Genomic DNA, 10,847 nt, shown 5'->3' with positions numbered 1-10,847 from the left:
GTATTCAAGCTTTCTCCAAACACAAAAGACTTCCCGAGGTATTCAAGCTTTCTCCAAATACATACAAATCTGATGTGTTTTCAGAAAGCACCAGGAGCAGCAGCATTTTTCCAGTCTCCATTGCTTGTGTCCCTTCTGAAGGATATCAATGTCGTATCTTTCAAGGAAATTGCAGCTGAGATTTCCCAGAAGACTTGTAAAGGATGAAAACTTTATGTGCTGGGGAGGCAGGACAAGACCAGCAGTCAAGACCTCATGGGCTTCTGCAGCTTTAGAGAAGTGTTGAGACTTGCTTGATATAGACTTCACTGAAACGCAGCCGATTTCTTACTCCGTGACATTGCTGGATATTAATACCACATGTGAACACTTTAACATAAATTGGAGATAATTGTATTTGTTCAGAATTTAGATGTCGGCATACTCACGTCCCAAATTCACCTGCTTCCTGAACTCATTTTTTATCAAAGGTTTCACCAGCATCAGGAAATTTTCACCTGAATCTGGGCCAGTTTAAGTTTTTAATTGCAATGCCTTGCTCGGATTAGCTCCAAACCAAATTAAGTTTATTAATCACTCATTGTAAATAGGATCCACACAAAGCTTGAAATTCAAAACCAAGTTCAGACAATAAAGGTGACATGCCAAGCCTGAAGAAAAAAATTCACCTGGCTCTCAGCAAACAAAAATATTTTGAAAAGGAAAGATAACATACAAATCAATTATTTTAAAAGCAGAATATATATTTCAGGGCAATTTTCTCATTGTTTTCTATATAATGCCATTTTCCCAAAAGTACCACAATTATCTGCCAGATGTATCAAATGCCACTTCCACTCTGCACTATGTTGCGATACTTCATCCTACTAGGAAGAACACAAGAAACTTCTACAGTCAGTTTTGTTTGCACTTTTGGCCACCTTGAATAATGGATGAAGGACAGTATTGTGAAATGCCTACGTGTCCCAGTAAACCAGAGCATCTCTTTGGTTAATGGAAAAGTTTGATTTTTACGTGGTCACACTAAAAAGCACAATCCCAATTAAAAGCGTATGACACAGGACAGAAAATAATCCACAGAAAGGTTAGAGGAGAGGGGTAGATCTGCCTAAGTTCCTACCAGAGGAATGCAAGGCTGGACCCCAACACGAATTAAAGAAGGTCACTTCAGTGTGACAGCTCTTGCTTTTTCCATGTATTTGAGCTGATAGCGTACCATGAACAACAGTAGGGAGTTCCTGGGGGAAAAGATGAAAAAGACTTTTTGTTTGAAACCTAATTTTTTAATTTGCACGATCTGCACGGTTTTAGAGGGCACAAGAAGCAGCCAGGGGTTACCGTTGTCTGTTCCCTTCTCTCTTTTGCCACATGGCAAAGAAAGTGACATAAAATGGATTATTTTGTTCCTACGGAAATAAATACCATCTCCTACTGGAAGTGCTCTTCCCTGCCTATGTGGATCATGTCTTAACAGACAGCTGTCTGCTAGATTCACCCAGCTGCCTGCTCTGCCCGAGTCATGGTGACTGTGCAGCTGCTATCGGGAAAGGTGGATATTTGAGTCTGGACTGTCTATACATCAGCCAATAAACCTCACAAACAGCTACAGGCTCTTCTGGGAGCATTTTCTTTGGTGAGAAGGAGCAACTCCTCTAGGACAGCAGAGGGTCTGTACATAAGTTAAAGCTGCTTAGTTCCATGTTAGTTCAAGTCGAGAGTGAAGGTTATTGTAGCAATAAGATGTTGTTTGGTCTAGGTGGGACACAGCTTTTATTGGATGTATTTTTCTTAAAGATTAATGTTGGCAAGGCTGAGGCATTCTCAGTAATACTGGACTGCAAGCTGAGAACTTGACAGGTGAGGTCAATGGACATGACAGGTTGTTTTGGGTGGACGGTGGTGATACTACCTCCTGTGGGCAGCTTTTAATCTTCACAAAAAAAATACTGTAACAGATGAACAACTGGCTTTCTACAAGCACAGGATTTTGGGGGTTGTTCTTTTTTCCAGCTACATCCTTTTTCTGATTCCTTGTTTTTTTCAGAAGAGTTTTACAAGTTTCTCACCATTGTCAAGAACAGCAAATGAGTACAAAAGACAAAACAGAGGCATGCTCTCCTCTCTCTACCCCTTCCACTGCATTTGTTTTTCTGCTCAAAATGAAGGATAAAACCTGATCATTGCTCCAAGAGAAGCTGAGGCTGCACTGCTTCAAAAAAGAATGTGATTATCCCAATTATTTTTTTTTTTTTTTTTTTGCTTTTTGCTAAGCAAACAAACAAAAAAATTAAAAACTGGTGCTGTAATTTTTTCCTTTTGATCTGTAGCCTTACAGGTAGTTTCTTCTTTTTCACTTATTTTTCATGATGCTAATTCCTACTTATTATATTTAATTTTGCCCTCTATTTAATTTTCTACTGTATTTAATTTTGTACTCATTAACATAACCCAAATGTCACTGCCAGCTGCCACCAAGACAGTCATTCTGACTTGAGATGAACAAATTCATTGCGAATTCCTTTAAAAAAAAAAACCACTCCACAGCCTAAATATCCATAGAAAATGAAGCCTAAATTTGACTGTGATGAAAAATCAGTAAATCAGAGTTCTTGTTTAGCTGCCGTTACATGTTCTCTGACTCAGTCTGCAAATTTATTTCATTCCTGTTCCCCTTTCAAGCCAACAGAAAATACTTTCATGGAGTTGGAAAATGCTTTGGGCAAGACTAGGGGAAGCAAATAACTTATTTACTGAATACAGAGTGTTGACTGATTCAAAATGTCTTGCCAATTAATCCAAAGTCACCAAAACCTTGGAGCCAGAAAGAGGATGTGGGGCTCAGTTAGTGGAACAAGACCACGGCAAGGGCAGATGGCTCCCCTTGAGCAGTCGGGATGCAGCCTGCAGCATTTTTCAGAAATCCAGAGTCCCCCTTTTAGGTGAGCATCTCAGGCACTGGACTGGAGGGGCTCACCTCTGCCTGACCACCCCAGCTAATGAGCATTGCAGTAATTTTGGCTGCAGGAACTCAAAATTCATCACCTCCAAAATGCTCCTGGCACGGCGGACAGGGCACTCTGGTGTGAGATAACACATTCGGGTCCACTTCAGCAAAGGAAGAATTCAATGCTGCTCTCCTGCATGTTGGAGGAGTGTCCAAATTGCCCACCCAGAGAGCAGAGGCAAAGCTGCAGCGCGCGCCTCCTCCCTCTTTGCATGAACAGTGCTGTCATCCCACCCTTTTTCATTCATCCAGAAATAAATCAAGGGGGTAAGACACAAGGTCTCATTTCCTTGGGGGTGTGCATGTGTGTGCACGTGAGGAGGAACAGACGGACACCAAAACATATTTTTGCTGAATTTCAGTTCAGAGGCTAACAGGAAGCCTTCATTTTTTATTACACAGTGCAGAACTAGCATTTTACCTTTATGATACACCTGGGTAACTGCAAGAGCAGTTCCAGCTTTTTAAGGGGAAGGCTTTAACAATGAAGCAATACGAGAACCATACACATACTTGGATTAACCTGGCTACAGTTCCATGTAAACAAGGTCTAATGGTGAACACTTTCTATCCTTACAACACATCGTCAGCTTATACCCTGCTATGAAGGGCGAGTTCCTCTCCAGCGCTCAGTCGTAGCGGGGAATCAAAGCATGGAAACCACAGGAGCAGAGATTACACAGCCTCTCAAGTCTGGCAGCCAGATGTTGATTTGCAAGAGTGAGCGTAACCAGATGGTTTTTCTTCTATTTTTTCCTCCGAACACCCAGAAGTTAATAGAACGACACACACAGAGATAAGCTCGCTATCACATTTGCATATTTAGACACGTACACCTATTAGCCCCTTCAAAACTGTAATCTCCAAGGCTCCATAATGGGACAGCATGGTTAGTATTTCCAGGTATCAGGTCCAGCTCGGACTGTGCAAGAAGCTCCAAGTGAGGAACAGCCAGACGAGGACTTCTGCATACTGCTGCCTTGATGCCAGGACCAGCCTGGGGATGCAGTCCGCAGAAGCCCTCTGCAGCTGACTCCAAGCACACTCCCGGGTGCAGCACATGGCGACAAGTTCTCAGCTGGCCATGGAGAGCCTTGCTCTTTTCTACCCACCCAAAACCACCTGACAGTGAACTCTTTGGGATTTGGTGTAACAAAAGCAGCAGGAAGATCATTGCACTGTTGTGATGCACTGGCTGCTGATGCAAAGGGCTCAGGCAAAGGAAAGAGGGCTTTGATGGGATAGTCCTACACCTCAGCATGAGCTAGCTCCCCGGGTACTTCTCTGAGGCCACAGAAACGCACTCCTTTCTAATGAAGCTGACATCACAGCTCACTGGAGAGAAATAAGCACAGGTCAGCCCAGAATCAGTAGATGCAGATGTTACTTTCAAGGACCAGTTTCAGGGCAGAACCCTCACCCACCAGCCCACATCTGTATCTGTCCCACAGTGTCTGTGCCAGACAGCCACATCTGGAACAAAAACATTTAGTTCCATTTAATATCCTGTGCTTTCTCCTATACAAACCATGGATTTGACATTCACACACACAATATGCATTGCACAGTCCCACACCAGCTGGAGAGAATGCATTTAGGACAGCAATGTATATCAGCAGATAGACAACCACCACCACTTAACTGCTACGACTTATGTTCAAGATAAAAGAAAATCCAGGAATAACTCCAGTTCCCAGCTAGATAATAGAGAAAAAGCAGCAGTTCTGGCTCTGAACTGCTTTTAACTGACCTGGATCTCATGAAGGCAAAGGAAAAACTCCCACTGGAGCTTTTAACCCTCAGACACGCCAATTCCAATTGATTGTTCCCATTTTATTTAGTTATACAAACAAGCACCAAGCCCTACACTTAAGCTCTCATAAATAACATTCTTCCATCCCTAAAAAATCTAGGTGAGAGTTCTAGTTTTGTGATCTTATTCTTTCATAAGAAAAATAAATAAGCAGAAACTGATGAGCATTTCTTCCCTGTAAATACCAGTACAGCTTATTGTAATTAAACCCAAAGTCTTCTGAAATGGCCTGAAAGTCTTTAGAGGTGAGGGAGCCCAGATGGAAGAGAAGGGTAAACTCATTCTGACGCAAGTTTCCCTCAGCCTCTTGGGAAAGGAACTCAAACACTGAAATGACCCAAGAGTCAAGCTCTTCCTCTGGCAAGCTGGCCAGGTTTGTGTGCATCTTTTATGGGAGGGAGAAGTCAAAGGCTGTCCAACGGTGCTTCCTTTGAAAGTCTGCATTTCCCCTCCTCCCCACAGCCTCCTAACACAATCCTGCTTGAGGACTAACAGTGGCTGGAAATATCCCAGTGAAGCCTTTAGTCAGAAGACAGATGCATAGATACACAGAGAGACAGAGAGGGAGAGTTCCTTAAATGCTATGTTGGTGAGCCCAAAACGCTTTATTTGAAAAAGCTCTGTCTGAACGACCTTTGGAGAAGCCTGAGGCCTGAAGCCCATGACAGCTGCCCCAACAGACAAGAACATCAGCCTTCCTCAGCAGCTGTAGGGCCTTGGGAGCTTCTAGATTCCTGGAAATACCGAGAAGTTTTCAATTGTGGACAGTTTTGGCAACAGCCAATTTCAAAATTACTGCAAACTAGAAGCCCTTGCTTTTAGTTACCTCAGGACTGAATTTCTAGAGGCATAACTGGGGTTGCAGTATCACCCATTCCTGCCAAGTCCAAACACTAAAATAGTATTAATTATAACAGTTAGTAACAGTTCTCAGAATTGTGAGATTACCTTCAAATCACCACTTAAATTAACAGATGCTCTTTCTCCTTACCTTCTGGTTTGCAGATGCCTGATGTGCCGGTGATAATTTTTGTAATAATGGTGTAAGAACTTTTAACCCTGTCTTAAAAAACAAAGAGAAATTAAAATTTATATGCAGTAGTCTTCTGATAACTGCCAGTGTTGCAAAATTCATGGAATAAAATAGCTGAATTACCATGCTACTTGCTTCTAGATCTGACTTTTGAGAGCTACAGTTCTATGGCCAGCAGCATAAAGGACAAGCCCTTAAGATGCAGGCACTAGGGAGCAGCCGTGGGAAGGAACACAGCTACAAGGAACACAAGAGCTGCAGAGCTCGCTCTGAAGGAGGTGGCTCTCAATAAGGGACCTCACCAGAGGTAGGGAGAAGCCAAGGAAATAGAGACTTGGTTCCTCCCCAGAAAGACGGTGGCAAAAATAAGAAAGGACTAAGGGACTGTAGCCCAACTGAAGACACGTTTGGACTTTTCAAAGTTTTTACCTTCCCTAGCAGGGGAAAACTCTACCAGAGGAAGTCAGATCCTGGAAGCCCCCAGCCTGTCTGCAAATACTTAGTGCAGTAACCAGCAACTTTTACATGTTTCCCCAGAGTTTTGGAGAAATTAATACTTTCAGAAAACTCTCATTTTTTCTGCAAGTTTATGTGCAGCAGGAGCCCACAACCATGGGACTGCCAGTCATTTCACGTAGCCCTAACACCAAGACTTCCCAAGTGCTGTACTGTAGGGAGTTCTCTGCATTCCAGGGATTTGCCATCAATCCAGACAGATCCTTAAAAACACCACAGTGGGACACATCCTTCAGAGAGCTGCTTCAGTCGTGTCACAAGGCTATGTGGGCCCACCACCAGCTCCTGCAGGTCCAGACAGCAGGTCTGCTGACTTGCCTCTGTGCTAATTTGTCTATCCATCTCTTCAGGTGGGAGGATCCAGTGAAAAGCTGGAGTTTCTTTGGAGCAGCGATAGCCCTATGAAGCAGCACAGGTGTAACTGTAAACATCCACCCCTCAGGTAGCCCGCTGCGTACTCTGCAGTCTTGGCTTAATAATAGCAGTAAGACAGACTTCGTTCCCTGTGGTTAAATCTCCGGGCTCAAAAGACCGTTCAGGATGTCATGGACATTGTGTGCCCCTACCCAGATAATAGTTAGAGCCTGATGAGGCAGTGAGGTGGGAACCCCAGAAGTATCTTCATTTTAATAAGCAGTACCTTCCTCTAGCCTCTGTCTGCCTGGCTCTAATTATACTAAGACCTGTATTTGATTGTATGTACTAAAATAAACGGTCTTCTCCACAGCAGCAGCATTACCTTCTCCACACATACTGCTCCCTGAGAAGTAGCTTCATTGACAGGGGTTACACTGATTATTTAGAAAGCGGAAGCCCCAGCAGTTCCCCTTCTGTGCAGTGAGAACATACAAGCTGCTTCTTAACTTGCTTCTTGAAAATTCAACTCGGAAGCCCTACTGACTACGGAGTAAAGTAGGTACACACTCCCACCTAGTGGGAAGGAAACACAGGGCTCTGGTTTTCTGGGGTGGCTTCAGCTCTGCAGTCAAACATACAGCCTACCACCGACCCCCAGAGCAGCCTTCCTTTTTGAATCAAAGGGGCAGCAGTAACAGCTGTGATGAAATCTGGGGGCATTACTTTTAATCGTTAAGCAGAAAGCACTAAGGAAAAGGCAGGTTAAGCCTACTAAGTTACCAGTATTTTACCCGCTCAGTGTTAGACGCGACTGCAAACACAACTCTTGCTTTACATTAGTGTAATGATTAACTTCCACAAGGTCAATGCAAGAGGCATGGAAAACGTTAGCAGAATGGCATAGCAGCATTTTAAACTTATTTTGCTACACTAAAAATAATTAAATTAGTGAATGCAGAACAAAGACAAGTCAGTGTCCTGTAAATAATGAGGTTTTAATACATCTAGAAGAGCCTACCAGCTCACAAGCTGAGTCACTGACAGTATATTCTGGAGACAGTTTGAGGTTTACTGCTTTCTTAACACATGCTTTAGATAAAGGTGAAATAAGTAATTTTGAGGTGGAAAGCAGAAGCTGGAGGGAAAAAGCATCTTTGACCCCTTTCCATTTGACTGCTCAGTTAAGACATCAACAGACCACTCCTGTTTCAGCAGCAAAACAAAAGCACTGCCTGCTGGGCTTGCTGGGACCGGCCACAGCATCAGCCCCACGACCCACCACAGAGGGAGAGCAGAAATACTGCAAGAGCTCTGTTTGGCTGGCCTTAAATTAATCTTTTCTAGTACACAATGAGACACACATACTTTGCAATTCATATTATTCATATGCCTTTTTACAGGTCAGAAATGTGCACTTGCATTTCACAGCAGCATATTGCCCTTTGAGACAAGATTGCATCTGCTTCTGAAAAGTTCTGCCACTGAAATCTATTTGCGGTCTGCAAACCGAAGTCTCTTACATGCAGCAGCTTTGCCAGTTCTAACTATTGCTTATGGGGTCACCCTGATGCACTTTGTTCTTCCAACCCATAAAACATAGTTATTTCCAAGAGGATTTGGGTTGGGTACTGCACTTTATTCCTCTTTTGAAAATGATTCCAAGTTCTTGTTTTAACATAGCATGGCCTGCACACAAATTAACTGTGTATACATACACTGCAGCTTCACAAGCAACGCTGCTAAGCAAGCACTGACAAAAACTAGGCTCCAGGGGGCTGCCAGGATGCAATTCTGCAGCTCTTCTGCCTGGCCCAGGTCAAAGACTGATTCAGCTAGCACTTAAGTTAGAAAAATCACTGTTCCTGTCACACACAGCAAATCTGCAAGTAATTTCATGCTCATTGATGAGAGACACTGCACAGTTCAGGTTGGAGACGTCTCACACACAGCTACTATTTTTACCATTAAGGTCAGGAAGCTCTAGGTAGAACAAACTGTGTTAGTAGTTCAGTTTTGAGTAACAGGTCTTAGACTTTTCTGTTCAAACAGGGCATTTGGGATGGGCTGTAAGGATTTACCTTCCTGTTTCGCAATTCATGGAGGGAGAGACCCACCTGCCCACTTCCACAGCAACTTCTGTAATGCAGTGTTACTAACAGAGATTAGTGAGAGGTTAAGCACTTTCACTGCCCAGAGCCGACAGCTTTGAGACCAGAGTTGTTAAATTACAGGCACGTACTCCAGCTCCTAGCGTTGGAAGACCCACTAGGACTTTTTCCAAATTTCACAGAAGTTTGGAGTTAAGACAGTTTAACCAAGCCCTTCCTTCAAATGAACCATACAACCAACCTTTGTCCTTTATAACTGTCCACCAGAACAAGCATTAAGTCATTTTAATTGCTTCAATGTTCCCACTATTTGCCTTCAACATGTAGTAAACTTCCACCTTCCTGTTCCACAGACATTCCTGTCTGCATACAGCTTTGGACCTTCTGTACTCGGACTTAAACAATGGAACACGAGGCAGCAGGACCAGCTCACCAGCTGACTGTAAGCAGATGAGCAGAGCTGCCTCTTAACTTTGGTGCGCAGCAGAAACTGAGCCTTAACAGCATGTGCTGGGTGTCTCACTGCTAGCTTTAAAGCCTCCGTACATGGTGGTCCTGCTGGAGGAGCTCTCCATGGCTACCTCCTCGCTGCCTGGAGTTAACTCAGGCTTCCTCCATAGCTTAAGCACCCCCTTCCAGAGCACCAGTGTACAGGCACATTTCCCTCTCCATTCTTTAAGAGGATGCAGCACCAAGAAGATGCCTGACATCAGCATTACAGCACTCACCAACAAAGCCCTGCCTCAGCATTCACCCATCACGAGGAGCACTCCACTAGGGTCTTCTGCTCTATGCTATACGGTCCTTCATCGTATCATATAGTCTTGAATAAGGAAATGGGGAGGGCGTGGGGGGGAGACTCCACCATTTCCTTCATCTTCAGGCAGACTTCATGGTAAACACAACATGACGCCTCTGTACTTTGAAGGTACTTCCGGAAAGTAAGAAACAAAGGATTCTCTTAATACCCAAAGTGCCTGTTCCTCCTCTTAAAAAATGCCACTGCTTCACCCCTGCTCAATCCACCCTATCTGCAGGATTTCAGTCAGCTGAAGTCTGACAACTAAAACCTAATATTGGCCTTTAAGGCCAGATACTAACCCAACTTGCTTAAATTAAGCTTTATATCTACAGCTAGCTACACATGATTTACTAGTTATGGCAAATATTATTCCTTTCTCTCCTTAATAACTTTCAACAATATTAATCAACTCTGTAACTAATATTAAGTCCTTAAGAAGGATTTGCCTCAATTATCTTGCAACAGGACTCTTGTGGGCTACATGATGTATTTTGCATTAATTTCAGCATTCTGAAGTGCTTAAAAGGAAACACACAAGGACAGAGGCTGGGAACATTAAGTTAGGAAGATGTGTTTCAAAATAGACTGATCACCCCTGTAAATTGAGTTGCCACCTAGGAAGTATAATTCTTTCTGCCAGAAGCTTCTATTACGGAAAAATCTATGTAATGCTAGAGTTTACTCATGGAGACCCCCGCTTCTTCTAGGAGGAAATGCTGAGCAAAGTTTGTGACACAGATCTCAGTCACCAGCTCTCCAGACTTACAGAGGATTTTGCAGACGGTAAGCTTTCTATTTTTTTAAATTTCAAAGCTGCCAGACTGATTACCAATACACTTGTTTTAATTCATCAATGCTCTCGCACCCTCAGAGGCAAACGAAGGATATGAGGGATGATGATGCAAGTCTTAAACAAGATTATGAAGCAATCCAGACTTAAGAAGAAGCTCAAAAGCTGCATATCCAAGATGAAAACTAGGCCTAGAGAAAAAGTATTACATAGTAAAAAAATAAGCACTTTAAATGTGAAATATGCCCTGTTTGCACAATTCACTTTCATTCACAACAGAGGTATCTCACCAGTCACAGCATTGGTTAATGACCAAAGATTGTTGTTGCAGTGGTGACAGTTTCTCACCTTGCATCTGCTAATGAAAGGCATTTCTTTCTTTATAAACACTTCTCCCCTTAATCTTACTCAATACTTCAAAACA

At 43.1% G+C, this 10,847-nt stretch overlaps 1 long non-coding RNA gene across 1 annotated transcript in view; it reads left to right on the top strand.

The window, feature by feature from the left end:
* The window catches only part of LOC308065085, a 99,641-nt gene extending 91,153 nt beyond the window's left edge, over window positions 1-8,488 (top strand). Inside the window, exon 2 of the long non-coding RNA XR_013928655.1 lies at window positions 39-8,488. This is a non-coding gene — a long non-coding RNA (uncharacterized lncRNA). The remainder of the gene's footprint in view (window positions 1-38) is intronic.
* The last annotated feature ends 2,359 nt before the right edge of the window (window positions 8,489-10,847 follow it).

This window comes from Falco punctatus (genome assembly GCF_963210335.1).
Source record: "Falco punctatus genome assembly, chromosome: 5".
Classification (NCBI taxonomy): Eukaryota; Metazoa; Chordata; class Aves; order Falconiformes; family Falconidae; genus Falco; species Falco punctatus.
Note: the sequence above shows the minus strand (reverse complement) of the source record. Positions and strands in the feature narration are given on the sequence as shown.